General features: G+C 39.2%; 1 long non-coding RNA gene across 1 annotated transcript; it reads right to left on the reverse strand.

Moving 5' to 3' along the window:
• Positions 1–959: 959 nt before the first annotated feature.
• On the reverse strand, positions 960–20,761 carry LOC121821906 (uncharacterized). The gene is made up of 4 exons (XR_013044215.1): positions 20,612–20,761; positions 12,875–13,050; positions 9,908–10,001; positions 960–1,706 (listed from the first exon to the last, which is right to left on the reverse strand). It is a non-coding gene; the product is annotated as an uncharacterized LOC121821906 (long non-coding RNA).
• Positions 20,762–20,882: the final 121 nt, after the last annotated feature.

Raw genomic sequence — 20,882 nt, forward strand, 5'->3', positions numbered from 1 at the left:
TCCTCTATACCCTCTGGGTCTTATATTCTTTGTACCTCCTCTTCTGTGGTGTTCCCTGAGCTCTGACGGAAGGGATTTGATGGAGACATCCCATTCAGAGTTGAGTGATCCAAGGTCTCTCACTCTGCATGATGTCTGGATATAGTTCTCTGTATTTGTTCCCAGATCCTTTAGGAGGAAGCTTCTCTGGCAAAACTGAACAAGGCACTCATCTATGAGTATAGCAGAATATCTTTTGTAGTCATTTTATCACTATGTTTTTTTGTTTGTTTTTGTTTTTGAGCAGTGTGCTAGTTAGTCTTATGTCAACTTGGTGCACACATGAGTTATCTGAATGGCTGGAAACCGAATTTATAAAATGCCTCCTTAAGATCCAGCTGTAAGGCATTTTCTTAATCAGTTATTGATGGGGAAAGGCCCAGGCCACTGTGGGTGGTGCTACCCCTGGACTGGTGGTCCTGGGTTCTGTAAGAAGGCAGGCTGAACAAGCCATTGGAATCAAGCCAGTAAAAAGCATCCCTTCAAGGCCTCTTCCAATCTTGATCTTCCCTTCCTAGGCCCCCATCCAAAGTTATCTATTCTATTTCACTTACCCAACAAGATCTACCTGTTCCCTCTAGCCTTTACTCTATACCTATATTCTCTGGTTCTATGGATTGTAGCTTGGTTATCATTGACTTAACATCTAATGTCTACATATAAGTGAATACATACCATATTTGTCTTTCTGGGTCATACAGGATGAGTTTTTTCTAGCTAATCTATTTGCCTGTATATTTCATGATGTCATTTTTTTTAATGGCTGAATAATAATACTCTATTGAATAAATGTACTACATTTTCTTTATTCATCCTTCTGTTGAGTTACATCTGGGTCATTTCCAATTACTGGCTATTATGAAATAGAGCAGCAATGAACATGATTGATTATGTGTTTCTGTGATAGGATGAAGCATCTTTTGGGTTTATGTCCAAGAGTGGTGTAGCTAGATCTTGAGGTAGATCAGTTCCCATATTCTTGAGGAATCATCACACTGATTTCCATTGTGGCTGTATGAGTTTGCACTCCCACCAGCAATGGATGAGTGTCCCCCTTACTTTATATCCTTGCCAGCATGAACTGTTGGCAAGCTTACTGTTTTATTGATCTTAGCCACTTTGACAGGTATAAAATGAAATCTCAAAGTAGTTTTAATTTGCATTTTCCTGATGGTTAAGGATGTTGAACATTTCTTTAAGTGTTTCTCAGATATCTGAGCTTCCTCTAATTAGAATTCTTACTAAGATCTATACCTCATTTTTAATCGGATTATTTATTTTCTAGATACCTAATTTTTGAGTTGTTTATATATTTTGGATATTAGCTCTCTATTGGATATGTAGTTGGTAAAACTCTTTTGCCATGGTGTAGGCTGCCACTTTGTTTGAATGATGGTGTCCTTTGCTGTGCAGAAGCTTCATGAGGTTTCATTTATTAATTGTTGATTTTAAAGCCTGCACTAATGTTGTTCTATTCAGGAAGTTTTCTCCAGTGCCAATGAGCTCAAGGCTATTCCCTACTTTACCTTTCTCACTATCAGGTTCAGCGTGTGTATCTGGTTGTATGTTGAGTTCTTTGGTCCATTTGGAGGTGAGTTTTGTGCAGGGTGATAAGTATGGGTTTATTTGGATTTGTCTACAGGCAACCATCCATAGCTGAAACATTCCTGAAAAAAAAAAAAAAAAAAGAACTTCTAGAGGTATCACCATCCCTGATTTGAAGTTGTACTACAAAGCTATAGTAATAAAAACAGCATGGTATTGGCACAAAAACAGATATGTTAATAGAAGACCCAGACACAAATGCACACACCTACAATATCTTATTTTTTATAGAGTCCATAAATACACATTGGAAAAAAAGACAGCATTTTCAACAAATGTTTACAATACAGTGGGGGTCAGGGAGTGGAATGTGGTTTGAATGAGAATGGGCCCCATGGGTTCATTTGAATGCTTGGTCACCAGAGAGTGTCACTATGTGAAAAGATTAGGAAATGTGGCCTTTTTGGAGGAAGTGTGTCACTGGGGGTAGACTTTGAAGTTTCAAAATCCATACTAAGCCCAGAAAATTACTCCCACACTCTGTCCCCCACGCCTGTAGATCAGGAGGTTGCTGTCATTCCTGTTCCAGTACCTGCCTGTAGGCTGCCATAATGACAATGGACTAAACCTCTGAAACCGGAAGCTTCCAATGAAATGTTTTCCTCTTCAAGAGTTGCCTTGGTCGTGGTGTTTCGTCGCAGCAATGGACCAGTGACGAAGGGAACAGACTTCAAATGGCGAGGCTTTCACAGTCCATGAAGTAGACCAGAATGAAGCTGTTACTCACCAAGAAGCATCTCCAGAAAGGAAGATGTTGAAATCTTAGTGCTGCATGAAGTGTGGAAGATGAAGCGAGGGCAAAGAGGAAGGAACCTGAGCCCGTCTGTTTGTAAAACGGATGAGATGGTATACACCTTTCCAAAATTCTGCAATTTAGGCTGAAAACAGGAATGGATAGGCAGGGAGTGTCAGAAAACCTGAGGGACACACAGCAGCATCTACAGGATGGAAACCTATGAAAGTAACAAGAAGATACTTTGTCACTCTTTAAAAAAAACAAAAACAAACAAACAAAAAAAACCTCCAGGAGGGGCTAATTACTAGAATATACTGCATTTTGCTAGCATAATCATAAAGTTTAGTGTGATTAAGATTTCAACTATAAACAAACAGGTAAAGACTATAAAGATGGAAGCAAGAAAAGCAGTCATTTAGAACAAGTTAGAAATGCTATGACATCAGCAGAGAGTTATTTTGGTTCATGAAATTCAGATTCTATTTTAACACATTACACTGGATTACTTGCATAGCCACATCTGAAAAGAAAAATTAAGGTAAAATCTGATCTGTGTTCAGAAGCCTGGAAGACACATTCCAGGCCCAGGAAGAAACACACAGCTCTTAGGCATAGAATGCCATTTCTCCACACAACTCCGAATCTTGGGAAGACAATTAGCATCAGTCACAAAGGCATGTCGAAGCCTGGCCCTGACCTAGTTCATGGATGTTTACATCAAGTCAGGGATGGAGCAAAGTATTTGAGCTCAGGCTGATCTCCAAAGCTCCCCTCTGAGACTGAGTCTTCCTCCCACTATTCCTCAGAATTCTCCTATCATCCTGAAACACCATCACCGCTTCTCTCTTAATGGTACAGAGGAGTTTGAGTTAGAAACTGGAAATGCTATTCCTAATTTTATGTGGTAAAAGAGTCTCCGTTCATGGAATGAGCTCATCCTAACAAGCTAATTCAAAAGGTGAGTGTGCATGAATGCAAGAACCATGTGAGTACAAAGTATTTCCCTATGACTTAATGCTTATCCTAAAGGCAATAATACCCAGTATCAACGTTACTATTTTTTTTTTTTGGAATAAATGCTAGTGTATGCACTATTTAGAAAGTGGGATATAAGAAAACTGATGTTCAGTCACTCAAACCTGCAAGCCACACCAATTATGCGGCTAGGACTAGGGACTTCTCATGTCTAAATCATCTCTATCATGGCATCATATTCTTTCTCCACTAGGAATCTCTGGTAATTTCAAATATCCCAGGTAACCCCAGAGTCTCTTTCCAGAGCATTTTCCCAAGACAGGGTTATCATACTATATTGGAAGCTTGTTCTGTTCTGACTTTACTAAAACACAGTCTTGGTCCCACATCCCATCGTTAGTACTGTTTTCAAGCACTGTAGCTTCTAGACCATTTTGAACAGACAGAATTCTACCCTCTGATAGATTCCATCTGTCTTTACAAATTTTTTTCCCTTGTCTTTCCAGACTGCCATTCTGCAGCCGGGTCTTAACACATCGAGCATGCTTCTTGTTTGGTAAGCTGATGGTAGAGCCATGTTAACATTTCACTTCAGTATTATTTTATTCAGAAGCATTTAAACTCAACTTTGTGACTTTGGAGACCCGGAACACGAAGGAGATAAGTTGAAGGAGTACCTGATTAACGCTGAATAATTCAGAACTAATCAGAGCATATTTTAAGCTGGTTGCCTAAGCTAACACATTCAGAACATGAACCATATGATCACACAGAAGAAAAAAAAATTAGAAGAGGGATTCTGCAGTTAAAACAGATTTAGAATTAACATTTTAATTGTAGCAACACTTCACAGCCCTCTCATTTTCTTTGTCTCCCACAGAATGTGTTTCCTCCCTGAGTCCTGATATTTTAATTTCTCTCCGTGGTGGTATATTTTAAGCTGCACTATTGTACTGTCGCTTCTCATCCCTGTACATCAACAGGGAGGGATATGACAGCTCAACCCTGCAGAGTGCAGGGAAATGAGAGCCAGAGTGAACAGCTGCTGTTAGGAACAGGAGGCTGTGCAGAGGCGATACAGCCCTGGAAATTCGAGCGAGACTAGGACAGCAACAAATGGTCATCACCACAGTGGGTGAGCTAGTCATCATCCAAAATATGAGCTGGGAAGATGAGCTGTCAAGTAAGAAATCCAGAGGCCTAGCTTACCTATTTTAAAAGATGATGATAAAGAGGACTATTGTCTACTCTATAAACATTCTGCATAATGTCCCAGTAATGACATTAATCATCATTTTAAAATGCTCTTACCTCCTTCAATTGCACTAATATCTATTTTTTCCTGACAATCCCCCCCCCCCCGCCCCCGCCATTACACACACTCAAGGTTCCTGGCAAGTTATGCATATCCTTTATTTCCTTCACCTTCCTCACTTTTCCAATTCTTTCTCCCCCTTCTATTTCCCTCATTCCTATCATCTATCTAATAGATAACAATATGGGGCAAGAAAATAAAGCCCCTACACTCTGGGAACGCTAGGACCAAGGCTGATGTGTAGACCCTCCTTCTCCAGCATCTCATCTTTACGAGGGCCAAGTTGTTGTCCTTATAGAACCAGCAACACAAATTATTCTAATAGAAGTTTATTTAGTGTGCACCTGAATTCATAGCCTTTGCATTCCATTTGGAAGCAGTGGGAACTCTCAGTAAGAGACAGAGGTAAGAGCACGTGCTTTTAGGAGTTGAGGCACGTCTGTCATTTCCAGGAACCCAAACTGTACTTTCTTTAAACCTGGTAAGAAGGCAAACTGAGATTTAAATCAAAAGACCCAATATGTCTATTATCCCACAATCTTTCACTCTGTTAAATTATCCAAAAATTTATTTAAAAATATTTCACACAAGTTAAATTGAGGTCATAAAGACTGGGTGAATATGACTTATACAGTTGTGATCAGGCCCCAAGGCAAACGTAGTATAATTTGTTGAAAGGAAGAAAATTATTTAACTGTTAGCTGACCAAACTGGGGCAAACAATTTCTCTAAGATCTTTAAATTGAAATGAAGGATTACATAATCTGATCCCCAGTAGTTTTCCCCCCTATCACATTTAAGTATTTTGAATTAGCTGGGTTGTTTCCATCTCTCATTTTATATCATCTCTGATAAACTTCCACCATTTCTCTACCTACTTCTCCATATAGTTTTGATTTGAAGAAAAAAGAAAATACTATATTCTACATTTGTGATGCAAGATAGACAATCCAGAGACAACTAAGATTAATATCAATTCTAAGTCCTTTTAAAATGTCATTGATTTATTTTACCATTTTTTGCAGACTACCACTGGCGTTTTCATGTTCTGGATACAATTTAATTTGAAAGCCCCTGACATTTTCTAAATCGTTGAAGGTTATGTTTACTATGCACATCTTGGAGAATTGTATTTGTTATTGTGAGTGGAGAGATTGCTCAGGAGTTAAATGTTCTTGCTGCACAACCATGAGGACCAAAGTTTGGATCCTGGCACCCACACAAGTGGGATATTTCACAGGAGCCTTGCTTGCAGCATAGCCAAGAAAATGTGAGCCCCAGGTTCAGGGAGAGACCCTGACTCAAAGGAACAGCCAGAAAATGACAAAGGACACCTGACACCCTCTTCTGGCCTCCATGAGTACATATAGTTTGTACATGTACACCCACATATGCACATACCTTTACACACCCAAATAAATAAATCTCTAAGGAGGAATTATATTTGTTATATTTGGTATGTATGCTGCTCTGTAGAAAGCATTAACAATCAACTGCCTTTACATCACAAGCTCACAAATTCACTTTCAAAGGGTCTTGACTCCAGCTTTGGTAGATGACAGAAGTCATTACTAGAGTGTTGGAATTTTGCATATTCATCTTTGTAAGATTTGATACAATTCTCTGACTTAAGTAAGAGTCCCAGTGGTTACTGTCGAGGAATCCTTGTCCTAGCTAGTTGAAGTACATTCCAGGATTAACAATTGTAGATCTGTAGAAAGGGCTCTCCAATCCATCCTCTCTGTGCAGAAGTAGTGTATGAAAAGCTTCCCACCGAATCAATAAAATCAAAGCAGGAATGATAACATGCTAATTATTTGTCACATATATTCTAAAAGAATTGCTATCCAATCATATGAGGTGAATCAATGTGAGTTGCACAGCCACACTTATTTTAATGTGACAAATGATTAATTCTAACGACACAAGTCATCCTTCACATTAGGCAAGTAGGTGCCAGAAAAATAGACAAAGGTATTTAAGACCATGAAGGTCCTAGCCAATTTGCAAGATTAACTTCAATTTTTTCAAGAGAGCTCTCTTTAGTTTTCTACAATATAGGATACATGTTATCTGGGTCACTTATAAAACTGACCATAAATTTTCTTTGACCTTAGCCCTACACTTTGCAATATGACTTTGTAGCCCCTTTCATCAAGGGAGAACGCCTTTTTTTTTCTAGTTCTTGAATCTGATTGGATGTGTGATTTACTTTCATCAATGAAATATTGTAGAAGGTGACATTCTTCCCACCAGAAATGCTTTGCGTGTTTCCACTGCTTTGGAGCCAACATATACATCATGTGAACAAACTCTAGTAGGCAAACTCAGATGTCAAATATCTGTGACTTAAAACCAGCTGGAAATATCCCAAACTATCCTTGCCCAAAGGAACCACTCATCTGAAGTTAACTTACTCTGTCAACCAGAGAAATGAGCTGAGCTAATCCTGGTGTTTTGTGCCCATGAGTTCAGGAGATGTTTTTAAGTAGCAGAAGACACCTGGCTTTACTGTTCAAAGGTCACACTAAGATGGTCCCTGGTAGTTTAATTTTACCAAAAACTTTCTACTTTATGAACTTGTGTTTTATAGACCCTGACCATCCAAACTAGCTGGAAATACCTTAACTAAGACTAGAGGAACAGATAAGGGAAGTTCTTCATACTTGTGATGGATGTCCTAGCCACACATTTTATTTAATAATACAACTCAGCAACTCACCTTAATTGCTAGAGATAGAAAATGGAGCCCAGATTGTCTCTACAGTTTTATCTCTCTAACACTCCCAGGCTCGACAATGACACATAGATAATGGAAAATTTCTTGGTTGCAATTTCCCCAATACAGCCTATAACATGAAAATTAAATATATATATAATCCTTTAACCTCTCTCCTATTTACTTTTTTTAGACAAGGTCTCACTCATTAGCCCAGAATAACCTCAAACTAGACATCCTCCTGCTCTGCCTCTCAAATGCGGGGGGTACCAGATTAGCACCAGGCCTGCCTCTTTCTTGCCTTCTGAAGCCAAAGCACACTCTATAATTTACATTATAGTAATTATATAATTTACATATATTAGTTCTCAAATGCCTTAATTTGTAAAAGGGATAAATGTATGCCTCCTAAAAAAAAAAACCGACTATTTTTCCAGTTTCATTGAAGTATAACACATTAAATTTCAATATATTTGAACATGGAGATATCAAGCGGGTGCCCACATAGAGCCTTCACCCCTCCTACATTGCAGTATCTTTGGCATAGTGAGGTACTCTGCACTATATCAAAAGAGAAAAGTAAACAGCAAGCCAGTTACAAACTTTTTATCTACAGTGGTGTCTTGACTGCAAGATAGGCTAGGGCAATGGTGGCACAAAGCTTGTGGGAGTAACCACCCGATATCTGATTTGATTTAAGTCCCATTCCCATACCCAACACTGCTTGGGTGACCAAGAACTTGAGATTTGATAGCCCAGGGACCTAGGGTAAAACCTAATACTGATTTTAAAAAAGAAAAAAAGTAGTGATGAAATGAATTCTAATGACATTCTGCTATACTCATAGATCAGCGCCCTGCTGAGCCAGTATCAGAGAAGCTTCCTCCTACAGCAGATGGGGAAAAAATTCAGAGACCTACATCCACACATTATGCAGTGAGTGAGAGACCTTAGAACACCCAGCCCTAAGTGGGATGTCTTCATCAAATCCCTCCCCTCACGGCTCAGGGAACTCCACAGAAGAGACAGAAAGAGTGTAAGAGCCAGAGGATATGGAGGACACCAGGAAAACAGGGCCCTCTGAATCTATATGAGCAAAGCTCATATGACCTCACAGAGACTGAGGCAGCATGCACAGAGCCTGCACAGGTCTGCATCAGGTCCTCTGCACTTATATTGTGGCCTCCAGGTTAGTGTTTATTTTGGGATTCCTAAGTATGCAAATGAGTGATTCTCTGATTCTTGTGCCTTCTCTTGGGCTCTTTTTCTTCTGTTGGTTTGTCTTTTCCGACTTTGATGTGATAGTTTTTATTTTATCTTAGTACATTTTATTTTGTTATATAATTTTTGAAAACTGAATGAATGAATGAATGAATGAAAACCTAAACATGACAAATCCTGTCTCTCCCTTCCCCATTTAACCATGTGAATATTTCTACTGTTGCTTCTCCTTGCTTTCCTGGGAGACAGCCTTGGAGGTTTGGAATAAATTTTTCCCTTTTCATTACCCCCTGAAAGGAAACCTAGCTACCAGGGTAAAGGTTAACAACTGAACTGTCCTTTATACCTGCTGGGAGAAGGAAAACCAGTTTTCTCCAGTGTTCAGGAGTACTGGGCCAACATATAACGGACTTCACAGCTTTTGTGTATGTGTGCTTTTATCCGGTTACAGGTTGGGGCTTTTTTGGTTGGTTTGTTTTTGTTTTCTTTTTGGGTATTGTTTTATTTTGTTTTCTTGCTTTGGGGGGTATGTTGTTGTATCAGGTATTTGTTTGTTTTTTGGAGAAAGAACTTAAAGTTGGGTGAGTAGGGAGAAGATCTGGAAGGACACACCCACATATATTTATTTAAGTATTCAGTACAATGATTTGATATACACACCTTGTGAAATGATCACTGCAATAAAGTTAACCAACAAACTCATAGAGTTAATGTGTGTGTGTGTGAGAGAGAGACAGAGAGACAGAGAGACTGTGAATTGAGAATACGTAAGATGTACTCTTTTAAGGGCTAGGGGTACAGTTCAGTGGTAGAGTATTTGTCTGGCCATACTCAGCATCATAAAAACAAACTAAAACTAGTCAGCAAATTTCCACTAGGCATTATACTACCCCTATCTATTATTTGGGCATGGCAATTCACAAATGAATCCCCAGGACTTGTAAGGCTAGGGTAAGAGGATTACTGTGTAGCCAGCCTGGACTCACAGAGTGAGATTCTGACTTGAAAAACTAAAATAAATAAATAAATAAGAATTTAAAAAAAAACATGCCTATAGTCACTATGCTGTATATCAGAACCCAAGAACTTGTTCACCTTAGTAGTTTAAAAATGAACTAGCATGTTTTTTCAGGGAAATTATTTATTTTAAGCCTAGTCACTGGTTTTATTCATTCTACAGCCATTCTACACACACACTTGTGTGTGTGTGTGTGTGTGTGTGTGTGTGTATGTATGTATGTATGTTATTTCTCCATTTTTTCAGGTAAAGTAGAAACAGAGAAGCCAAGGGACTTACCTGGGTGCTTCAGATTCTCTAGTGTCAGCCTTAACATTGAACTGGTACTCGAGAGATGTATGCAGGATGTAGAGCACTTAGTAGAGCACTGTAGCTGTTAAGAGTATGCATTTAATTGTTTATGCTCCAATTATTTGTCATTATTAATGCAATATTTGACAAATATGATATATTACAATATTTAGTATATAATCCTACTTTAAAAGACAAAGGCATTTAAAAATCCTTTCCTCTGATACTTATATATCCTTAAATAAATGGTTTGTGTGGCCTAGATAGTACTGGAACATTCTCTATTCAAATCAGCTCTGGGTGATACCTTTAATTGCCCACAGAGTAACCATCCTTTGCTGTGTAAATCTTGAAGGATGAGATAGCAGAGTGCTTTTCATGAGCAGAAACGTAATGATAGATTTCAACATGCCTTATTCTGTGTGTACTATTTTTAACACTGCAGCCGAGCAGCAGGCAGATAATGAACTCCCTCTCAAAATGATAAAACTCAATCATATATTTTAGACAATCATCCCATGATGTCCGGTGGATAATTTAAATGCAGAGATTCTGCAGAAAGAAATCTCTGCCTGTGGGAAAGCAAAAAAATGAACCTTTTATCGAAGAGCTGTGTGGTAAGCAGATTCAACATTGCTGTAGCTTCATGATGAGCCTCACGAGAAAATTAGATTCAGCTGTATGGATTCGTTTACGTTCCAAGCAACATCTGCAGTTAAAGTTTTAGGCATTGCTAATGTTCTAGAATCTCATCCCCCAAACCAGGAACCAGACTCTTTTGCAGGTTCTCCATGATGACTCATCTCTATGAGAGAGACACAGAGAGCAAAGATCTAGTCTCACCATCCTGGGTCTCCGGGCTATGTTGCCAGCGTGCTATGTTGGTAGTGCCTGGATTAATGTACCATCAAATTCAAAGATTCACAACAGATGGAAATCTTGGCAAATGCCATCCCAGTAGGCAAATCTGTGAGAGTTTGGAATGTGGGGTAAGTAGACACTAAAGGGACTTGTGTTAGCCTTTCAGAATTGGTGGCACTATATGGTGAGTATCATATAAGCCCAACCTATAGGAAATGCACTAAATGTGAGGTCCATATTCTGAAACCAGGAAGGGTGGAAGGTAATGGGAGGTTAGGGAGGTTTAAAAATATGTTTGGAGCTTTGGGAAGATAAGACATAGTATATTCATTCCAGGTAAATGCCACCACACAAAATGCCAGGCAGGCAGCTGCTGTAATAGTATCCAAGTGCACACATAACAGACACCCCCCTCCCCCCCTACACACAGAAGCAGACACAGGTGTATGTACAGACTGACGCAGGGCATACAGACATAGGCACATGAGACTGCAGATAGACAAATACAGGCAAACATGGAGGCATTTGACCTCGAGGCCATATTTGTACAGAGCCCACACAAAAGTGTCACTCTTGCCAAGAGTAGTTCTATAAGAGAAATCATCAACTTCCTAGTTTTGGGGTTCCCTGGATATCCCATCTTCACTATTTCTGTGCTGACTCATAGCCCCCGATATCCACTATTAGTCATTTTGACTTATGCCGGACATCCATGGTAAGTTATCTAAACATAAACTGATCCAGAGGCCCCTGTTTCCAAGACTAAATTGTACCAGTTCAGTTCTGCTTTATGATATTGAAATTTAATTTCCTGACCCATTGTAAAGGTGGTCCCTTTTGGTCTTGCTCTTTGGCTTCTAAGACCATGAGTACTCATAGAGAGGACTCAAGTATGTGGCGTGTCCCTGGGAAGCTTCAGACACTCTGGGACAAGCCAGCAGTGGCGAAGAGTGATGCCTCTGGAGCCAGAGATCCCTATTTGAATTACATTTTCCCACTTTATAGCTGTATAGGCTTAAAGATGGAAGATAAACCTAAGCTTACTTTCTTCATGTGCATGGGAACAATAATTGCACCTAGCTCATAGGGTTATTTATGAGACTCATGCATGGAAAGTGGAACAGTATTGAGCTGGTAGAATACATTTTTTTTTCATTACAGTGTTCATTGTGAACTGATAATGCCTTTTTTTTGCAGGCTTTTGATTTAGCTGAGATCACATATGTTGAATGTTTTGCATAATGCCAAACAAAAGCTGACACTGAACAAGAAAGACCGATAAAGATCCATCATTTATCATGAGCTTATCCCAGGTCAAGCACTCTGAAATTACTCTAAACACATCCTCCCAGTACCTCCTGAACTACCTACTAGGAACATCCTTATTTTACTGTGGAAATAATGGAATCAGAGGGAGTAATGAGATGCAAGTCAGGGAAAACCTGGCCCTATTTGTCACACTAATTCGAATTGCTAGAGATGATGAACCTCTAGCTTTTGGTGGCTTGGTGTAATAGTTCTCATGCAAGATGAAAAATGGACCCATAACTGGTAGGGTCCTTGATTTGAAGAGGGATTCAAAATTTAGAGTTTTGGCTTTCTGTGTTCATCATATTTTGCATAGGGTCTCCAAGGTCATCATGTGTGTCTGCCTTGAGTAGGCAGAAGGAGAAAGAACATGAAGAATTATAGTCTTATAGGCAAGGCCAACTTGCACACTGTTTATGCTCATCTTTCACTGGCTAAAATGTAGGATGGTCACACTTAACTGCCAGGGAAGCCAGGAAATGCAATTTGGTTGTGTGCCAATGTCGCAGAGCGATTGAGATAGTCCAGCTGTCCCCACACAGAACCACTGAGGGAAACTACTGACTTCAGAAATGTTCCAAGGTAATTTTCAGATGTGAGCGGGGGTCGAGTTCAGTTGTTGCTACTTTTGAGGCATACTCAAAGCTGGTGTTGTTAGAAACCTTCTAGAATGAGAGCTATAGCACACCCACCCTGGGGATCCTGACATAACATTCCAAAGTTGGCTTTTCTATTGTTATTTCCAAACCTGGGCGGCACTTATTGACTGAAAGGATGTGAACGCACCTGTAAGTGGCTCTCAGTTGATCATTCAGACCTTTGCAGTGTCCTCTGCTTGAATGACAGTCCTTGAGTAGTAGAGGACATGCATGCTTGCCACTTTTACCAGCATCCTTTTCTCCCCTCAATTGAGGTGAATGACCAAATGTGCCCTTTGCTCTCCATTCTTCTTAGTTTTATGCCTGGATGGTCAAACAGATGACACATTTATTTTCACTACTGGCTACAAGATTATGTGACCCAGTGCCACAGAAGTCCAGTGACAGATAGTGTTAATTGGAGCCTAGGGATTTGTGGAAATTCTCAGGGAGAAGAATTTGAGATTGACTTATATGGATGGGTATTCAGGGGCCAGGGAGGGAGTCCCAAATTGATCACTCTTTGTGACTTCTGTCTATAACCTGAAGTATAACTGGTTAACAACTGATTGACTCCCAAACAAAAATGGTGAAAGGCTTCCTAACGACACCAGAAACCAACCTGGAGCCACTAAAACACAAAACATTGTGATACTCTCATCTTATATTCCATAAGATGGAGAACAATGTCCGACAGCAACAAAGACATGCTCTGATTCCTTTTGTCTTCTCATTTTTCTAGAACTGGGAGGATTCAAATGAGAACTCAAAATACAAAGGCTTGAATACTTCATTTTTCTTGTTGTTACATACAATAGGCATTTTCTTATTACTAAATTATCCTAGAAATAGGAGTATACATAAACATTTCCTGATGAAGAGATAGTACAGGGGAAATTGTGGGTAACTCCTCACCATTAGTAAGAATCCCTCATGGTAGATATGATAGAAATCTGTTCAGATTGTTTTTTTCCCCTAAGGCTACACATCCATGCCTTAGATGCCAAGAATACAGCTGCTGGCAGTTCATAGCCTTCCTCTCTCCACTGAATTGGCTTTAGCTGCAGAGAATCTCTTAAGCAAGGTTATACCATCATAGCTCATTCAGGGTGCTATAACAAAAGCTGTAAACTTGGTGGCTAAAAGACAATATGAATTTGTTTCTTACAGTTCTTAGATTTCTGAGATCAGGGTGCCAGCATAGTTGAGTTGGGCAAAGATATTATTGTATGTTGTCCTAATTTTCCTTACCATTACAGTTCCACAGACTGGCTCATATGATAGAATTACCAAGGGTCTAAGGAATGGTGTTGGTATCAGTTCTATCCTGAACAGGACCACATGATAGATAAAGTTGTAATAGCAGGAATGTGTGCAGGGAGATGAGATCACACCTCCTAAAGGGAAGTGAGAGAGTGGTTTGTGGATTTCTTTTGCTCTAGTAATTCACTTTCTTGAGTGCTTTAGGGGTCCCATGAAAGCTAAATCAACCATTCTGACAACAGAAACCTCAAGGGCTTAAACTTTCCTACCAGATTTCAACTCTTAAAGGTCCTATCACTTTGCACATCACCACACCGTGGACCAAGCTTCCAACACATAAACTTTAGGGCCACATACTCAAACCATACTCAGTCCTAGTCTTCCTGTACAGATACTCAGTGGGCTGCTGTGTCCCTACATGCAGAAAGGCTGAAGTCATTTTCCAGGGTCTAATTGATAAGCACACTCATTCTCTTCATGAAGACTACTCTCATGACTTTTCATGACAGGAGTTTATAGTTGAGTATAAGAATCTTGAAGCAAAAATTACAAAAAAGGATAAACATTCACATTACTGCTTAGCATTTTCAGTGGACATCCCAGCCAGTGGCTGGTCTATTCATACAAAGTTTTAGCTTCAAAAACCTTAAAGGTTTTTTTTTTTTCCCGTCCCTAAAGACAATGTAGATGAGTCTGATGAATCCATTGTTCCCAATCAGTAAGTCAGACTCACCCTCTGCTGAATCCTGCTCATTTTCACTCAGGTACACTTCAGGGAGATCCACCCCAAGAATCTTCTGAAGGCAAAATAGACTTCTAGGCCCTCTGTTGAAGACAATAGCCTTTAATATTTTAGTGTCTATGGTGGGTTGAATAGGAGTGGTCCCCATACAATCATGTGTTCAAATGCTTGGCTCATAGGGAGCAGCACTATTTAGAAGGTATGGCATTGTTGGAGGAAATGTGTCACTGTGAGGGTGGGCTTTGAAGTCTCATGTGTCACCATGAGGGTGGGCTTTGAGGTCTCATGTGTCACCATGAGGGTGGGCTTTGAGGTCTCATATGCTCAAGCTATGCTCAGCATAGTTCTCAGTCTCCTTCTGCTGCCTACAGATGAAGATGTAGAACTCTCAACTCCATCTCCAGCACCATGTCTGTCTGCATGCTGCCATATCCCACCATGACGATGATGGACTAAATCTCTGAAACTAGAAGCCAGTCCCAATGAAATATTTTCCTTTATAAGAGTTGCCATGGACATGGTGTCTCTTCACAGCAATGAAACCCCAACTAAGACAATATCTTTTTCCCTTTAAAACATTGATGTCACACTAAGTCTTTTTGTATTCTATCTTTTAATTTAATGCTATATTTTGAACATTTTATGCTATTAATTCATTTAAACTACATGTTATTTAGTAATTACAAGACATTTCAATAAAAGAATATGGCATGATTTATTTATCCACTCTGATCATTGAATATTTATGTTGATGCCAATTTCCTTGTACTATAGATAATATCACAGTGACTTCAAACATCTTTATGTCTAAATCTCTGATCATTTCAGTTGGTTACGAGGCTAAATTCCGAGAAGAATAATCGCAGAATCTAAAACCATGAATTCCATTAGTAATATTAACATACGCTGCTATCCACAAGTCGTTGTTGTTTGTGTTTTGATGGATTTATGCTTCCTCTGTCACTGAAAATAGTACCTATCTCATCATTCAGTTCTTTGCTTGAATTGAATAGTTGATGCTGTACTGAATTCAACCTTACGGAATTAAATGTTACTGTTTGCTTGAAGTCTAAAATTGGCCTTTTTTTTTTTTTTTTTTTTTTTTAAATCAGTCTGTATTGAATCTTCTAAGATTCCTGCAAATTTGCTGTAGCTACTTGTTCAGTATTTTGGTTGAGACCCATGCTCCAAAATTGGTGTGAACATCAGTGCCATGTTAAGCAGCTTGTACACAACAAGGATGCCATAAATATTCTTTGCAGAATAACTCATTGTCACTGTGTCTTCATTAGTGACCCATTGTGATTCAGAGATCCATTGTGAATCACTGACAAATCCAGGTAACTAACAAAGGGCCCCGTTACAGAGGCAATGCAGCCCTTTTCCAGAACAGTTGCAAAGCAGTTTGATGGACATGTCCTTTGATGACAATCTATTTTGTTTTTTACTTTCAACACTAAAGCCAGTTGACTGTTGGTGCTTAAAGAGGTAAAAACCTATTTTATACAGAATATAATTGTTCCATTTGTTTACTTACTTATCTTAATATATATTCTATAAACACGCAATCCTAAAGCTATGGTCTTAGACTTACATATTAGTAGCAATTACTATATCAGTGTAGTTACATAATGTCATATTTGTTTAATAAGCAAAATCCTTTTGACTAACATAGATCTTGCAGCTGATACCCAAGTAAGGTTACGTTTCAGTGGTTGTATTCTCTGGGCCACATGGGTCTGTATTTTAAGTAGCTTGACCAGATTCACCCCCTGTGTATTTCCATCCAAGGGGAAGATCCCAAAATCTGCACTGCTTTAGAGGACATCAAATTGAAGTTTCATGTCCTGACTCAAATCTTCAGTTTTTAAATACGTATTAAACTCTTAGTGGAAAATACATTTTGGCTAAAATCAATGAAGCAGTTCTAAAGCCCCAAACCATATTGTTTTGTACAAAACAATGAAGTTGGAGGCTCACGTTTCAGAAGATAAACAGGCTTATTTTCTCATCCCGTGTTCAAAATCTATACAAGTGTGGTTGCTTGCATTCTTTTCTGTAAACCAGTGCTGGATCAAGGGCATTATATTTACAAAATTACCAGGGGTTAACTTACAGAATGAAAACTGTCTACTTCCTCTAGTTCACCAGGAAGTAAATCTAGAGCAGATAATTTACAATACATTTAAAATAGGTAGAACTTTAACAGCAAAGACAAAGTGAAGAAACTCGGGAATAGAAATTGTAATCATTTTTCTTAAAGTAAATCCCATTGGTCTGAATACAGTCATATATATGCCTCTGCTATAGGTCACTCCACTCTCTGGATTTCATACAAATTACCATGCAGAAGAGAAGCAGCTTGCCTCCACCAATCAAAACAAATCAACGAACTAATGAGAATCAGGATAGAAAACAAAAGCAGCATTGGCATCAGGGGAATGAAAACGGACATGAGGGATGAAAATCAGATCACTAGTGCACCCCATTATGCTAGCCCCATTGGTAAAAATCTTTCAGTATCAGGCACCTGCACTATTAAAGATGATGCTTCTCTTCTAAGACTCCAGGAGAGGGGCAAGGCACAGCCAACACTGTGGGGTGAATGTCCACGTCATTTCTTCACATTAGCAAGATTTCAAACAGATGCTTAGAATGAGAGTGTGTCCTGATTGTAAAGTGCAGGGTGGTCTGCTGTGAAGATGAGACACAAACCAATGCCACGCCCCTGAGAGGGGATATTCATAATATGAGATGGCAGGTTAAGCGGTTGAGAGAGTGTGGAGGAATAAGAAGAGTAAACAGAACATACGTCACACATGTATGAAATCATCAACAAATTTAATCATTAAAAAGAGATACAATTATTTCTTAATGCTTTGGTAATTAAGAAGCAGCTGCTGACTCACATGATATATTCATGATATTACTCAAACATAGGATAAATGTTATTATTTTATTCAATCATTATAAGGCTTGACCTACTCTATGGTATGTTATGTCAGAATCTATGAACAAAATAATATTTAGTGGGAATGAGTAGATATTCATAGTTAAATCACTAGCATTTATGTTCCAAATTTGGTTCAGGTTGACTATGACATCTTCAGAACATAACATACTTTGAACTTAAAGGTGATTTAAGAAGTATTATGCTTGTCCTCTTTAAAGCACATGATAGTTCATGTGTTTTAACATCCTTCAAGAAAGGTAGAATCAATGATAACTAGAGATAGTTTAGAAGAAAAAGAAAATCTGTTCCTGCACCGCCTGCAGGGCTTCAATGGGTTCTCGACCACCCTAAGGAGGGAATGTAGGAACAGGAGAATACAAAGGAAAAGACACCAAGTCTAGATTCTGATCAAGGTGCCACTTTATTTCTCTTCCACAAAGGTTTATATAGTTCCACAGGGTGGGGGGGGAGCAAGAAGCTGTCATCTGTATAAGGTGGGCAAACTAACATGATGTTTGTATAGGATGTTTACAGGGTGAAAGGGTCAAGGGCTCTGACTCAATGTCCTATTGCTAGGCAACCTGACTGTAAGATGATCTAGTTCCCCATCTTATTGGGGGTCTGTATTTTTCCACTAACTAGAGATTCTGTCCTTGTCCCTGACATGCTCCCTCTTAGCTTCCCTGAGCTCTTCATTGCACACATGCATGATTCTACATGCACAGCTGTTGTTAGGTATCACAGTAGACAAAGGCTGAATATTCCAGAAAAGCATAGTTGAGATTGGAGAGATTTCTCCAGAACCTTCACTTACTAGACTGAATCGGCTCTATTTTACTTCCTAGCAGGCCTAGAAAACTGGTGGCATCAGTGTATGGAAATTTGACAGGATTGGAGCCATGGTAGACAGAACAATAGCTTTTCTCTAAGTCACATGCTCTTATTCTTAGCACATCACAGATATGTTGAGTTGCATGACAAATTTAAGATTAAATATGAAATCATAAATTAAAAAAATTTTAAAGTAACTAGGCATATAGCTTACTCCTGTAAATGCACTGCTCAGGAAGATGAAACAAGGGGATTTATGTGAGTTTCAAGCCAGCCTGGAGTACATAGCGAACATCAGCCTAGCCAGGGCTGACGATTTTGGGTATTCTCAGAGGGACTTTTAAAGTGTCTCAAAAGAAGCTAAAAGCTGAGGTGGGATGATCTTGGACAGATTCTAGAGGAGCCTCACATGTAGTAGAATGAGGCTCATAAGTTTCTTGCAAATTTTATGTGGGCAGAAACACTATCAGCCTCAATTTAAAAATACAGAGGAAATGGGAAATAAAATCAATAGTAGAGGCAAAAATGGAGACAATTTGATACCTTGAGCTGCAAGGAAACCAGGAACACTGAGTGGGTGCAAGTTTATACAAAGAATTCGAAGGCAAAGTGACAGTTTATTCTCTATATGGTCTGAAAGTTACAACTAAAGTCTCTTTGAAAATAGAAGGAACTAGTGGGTTGTGGGCTCCAACTTCCTCACATAGTATGAGGCATTGGGCAAACATAATGGAAACATGAACTTATAGATGTTTGGGTAAATGTATATTGGCACTATTTTGTGATAGTATTTGAGGATAATAACCTTCCTTAAGTGCATTAAGGCTTTTAGTTTGATTGGTACGTATCACATTTTCCATTAGAACAGACCATCCCATGGGACTCATTTATACTGAGTCCAACATGGGAGAGTCTGAAGTGTTGAGATGTTTTATGGCATGACCAACAGTAGGATGGCTTTGTAAACCCCCTCAATGGAGAGAGTCTTGGCTGGAAAGACCAGTAGAGACTTACAGACTCTCTTAGTCCTCCTTGTTTATGACTCTCCTTTCTAGTCTTCAGATCCTAATCTTCAAACTTCAAGCACTCGTGGAAAACTTGTTCTGATTCCCATGTTGTACATCTCCTGGATAAATTCAGCCCTGAAGTTTTAACCAGATACAGTCGGCTGTCATTAAGCATCTAGTCTTCAGATGATAGCATTGAAATAGAAGGGAGCACTTGTCTTGTACAGTAAATGGAAAAGCAGACATTTAAATCTTGCTCTCCACTACCCTTCAAACAGCTTCTAGCCACCACATTTTCCCTTCTTTGTTAGACTCTCAAAATTAACTACTTGTGTTGAAGACTCCATGACAAAGCTGGAGGATGGCAAGCCATTCTAAAGCACAGGATTTCCAGGACAATACATAGATACAGCTTCCTCCTCAGAACTGGCCTGTCTAGATAGATCATAGTTGATGCTAATCAACTGTGAACCTCCAGAAAGGAATATAGAAATAGCCATTACTAGCTACTACATATGACCAAAGAGTGGACTAAGTCACTACAATAAAGTATGCTTTTCATACTTTAGTTGCCTTGCTCACAGATACCACATTTATAAGAGGAAAAAACCTGATGCCCAGAAAACAACAAGCTTGACTCACAAGCTAGTGGCTGGACACGAACTGAGGTTACTCTCTGGGCCCCTATTGAGACAAATATGACTTCCTTTATATAATTAACTTCATATCATATCAAATCACATCATACACATGTATAATATAGTCATATGTGAGGGAAGGGATCTAAAACACAAAATATAAGAAGGGAGGAAAATAAGGCAACCTAGTAGCCAAAGAAAGGAAAAACATAATCTTGCATGCGCGCGCGCGCGCGCACACACACACACACACACACACACACAGATACACAGAAACTACACCAAGCTTGAGAACCTAATCATTTTGCATTCCCTTTAAATAAATGTTATTTGGGAATAAGGCAAAAGAAAAGAGGAATTACACAGTCTGGGAGATATTAGTTGTCTTTTGCCTGAAATACCCTCTGGCAGCTCAAGGTAAGTTCCAGATGGCTTCTGACTGGGTTGTTACCTCACAACACTCCAATGTTGAATAAGTTTGTCTCGCTTCATTTGTCTGAAGCGCTTAAACATTTCCAGGGCAGCTTTGTGCCTACATTCATCTTCAACAGGTTGATATTGCAGCTTCCTGAATCTTCTGTCTCAACTGCAGCTGGCGCCTCAGATCTCTGTGGGCCCCTGAGTCATAAAGTATGGGTACTTAGCAACCAGATCAGATCAGCACAGGCTGTTCCATCCTTAATGGTGTGAGTTCTAGTAGAAGGTGCTCCCTGTATCATTTG

Source organism: Peromyscus maniculatus, chromosome 13 (assembly GCF_049852395.1).
Source record: "Peromyscus maniculatus bairdii isolate BWxNUB_F1_BW_parent chromosome 13, HU_Pman_BW_mat_3.1, whole genome shotgun sequence".
In the NCBI taxonomy this organism is placed as follows: Eukaryota; Metazoa; Chordata; class Mammalia; order Rodentia; family Cricetidae; genus Peromyscus; species Peromyscus maniculatus.